Source organism: Heterocephalus glaber, unplaced genomic scaffold (assembly GCF_053883595.1).
Source record: "Heterocephalus glaber isolate CG9 unplaced genomic scaffold, H.glaber_assembly_v1.0 deba00001504, whole genome shotgun sequence".
NCBI lineage: Eukaryota > Metazoa > Chordata > Mammalia > Rodentia > Bathyergidae > Heterocephalus > Heterocephalus glaber.
This window is the reverse complement of record NW_028258324.1, coordinates 54,705,460-54,706,799: the sequence shown is the minus strand read 5'-3', so window position 1 is coordinate 54,706,799 and position 1,340 is coordinate 54,705,460. Positions and strand designations below refer to the sequence as shown.

At 32.7% G+C, this 1,340-nt stretch overlaps 1 pseudogene; it reads left to right on the top strand.

The window, feature by feature from the left end:
- The first annotated feature begins 384 nt into the window (after positions 1–384).
- LOC147825352 (U4 spliceosomal RNA) lies at positions 385–513 on the top strand (annotated as a pseudogene).
- The last annotated feature ends 827 nt before the right edge of the window (positions 514–1,340 follow it).

Genomic DNA, 1,340 nt, shown 5'->3' with positions numbered 1-1,340 from the left:
ACATGATCTCTATGGAGTCATAGCAATGTGGCGCTTACACGGGACACTTGATAGAAGCAACTCAATCCTGTAACCCCAGTGGTGAGGGAGTTCATTTGTCCTCAACAAAAAAGTATTGAATCTCAAAATCAACCTGATGTTCTTTTAGTCCAAGGTTATATATTGTAAACTGTGTTTAGTTCTCATTATACTACAGGTTTCCATTCTTGACAATTTATCTTTCTATTATTTGTACAAAGTATTGAGTTAAGGAATCCTTCTCATATCACTCTATATAGATACTTAGATCAAGAGAACATGACTCTGTGCTTTGAACGGAAAAACGAAAGAGTTTTCTCTTAATGATGCTACACATTTCTTCTGTAGTTAGAAAAAGAAAATGTATGCTTTGAGCAGTAGCAGTATCGTAGCCAATGAGGTTTATCTGAGGCACGATTATTGCTAATTGAAAAAGAAAATGTACTTCTTTCAGAAGAAATTATGATCTTTCTCTGACCTTTATTATTCATTTAACGTTTATTGAGCAAGTATTTCAGATTGCTCAGAACAACAACAAAAAAAGCTGAGTAGAAAGAATTTATTCTGATTTTTAAAACCTTTTGATTAGATCCTACAAGGGTAGACAGTGAAAAGTTGAAATTCCAGAGTGAAGGATGAATTACTAAAGATTAAAAAAATCACTTAAAGTTATACTGGGAATCTATTGAGCTCTCTTCTTGAATAAGAATATTATGTTTTTAAAGCAATAGCACAGAAAGATAATTTTGCTTGAATTAAAGATAAGATCAGTATCTTACCATTAAATAATCAAAGTACATTTAAGAAAATGGTGGAGGCCATATAAATACAAAGATGATATTTTGAAAATTTAAGCTACCAAGGCTACAAGCAATAGTAATATTTTTCTTTTCCTCCTTAAGCAAAAAGATTTTGGCTGTTCATTTCCATTTAAGAGGCTCAGACATATGGCATTACCTATTGCTCTGCAGGCATTTTCTTAATTGGAAAACATGTGCGCTTTTCTTTTAGATTCATCAGGATACTCTGGAGAAAACATTTTACCATCCATGGATATTCATGTCTGTTCCTCTTTATCTGCATCAAAAGTTCTATATTAACAAAGCCAGTTGCATTTATGTGACAACAACTACTTTTCCAGTGTGTTTAAGTGTTCAGGACAAAGATGGGGAAGGAAAACTTCAGAAGAGAAAAGAATGCTTCTAAAGTCTTCTCTTTGTCCATTTCAAAGGAAAGTGCATTCCAAGCCCAAAGAACTGAATAGAGACTCACATTTATAAAGATATATTGGAAATGATCAGATCTTTCAAAGAAGTAGAAAC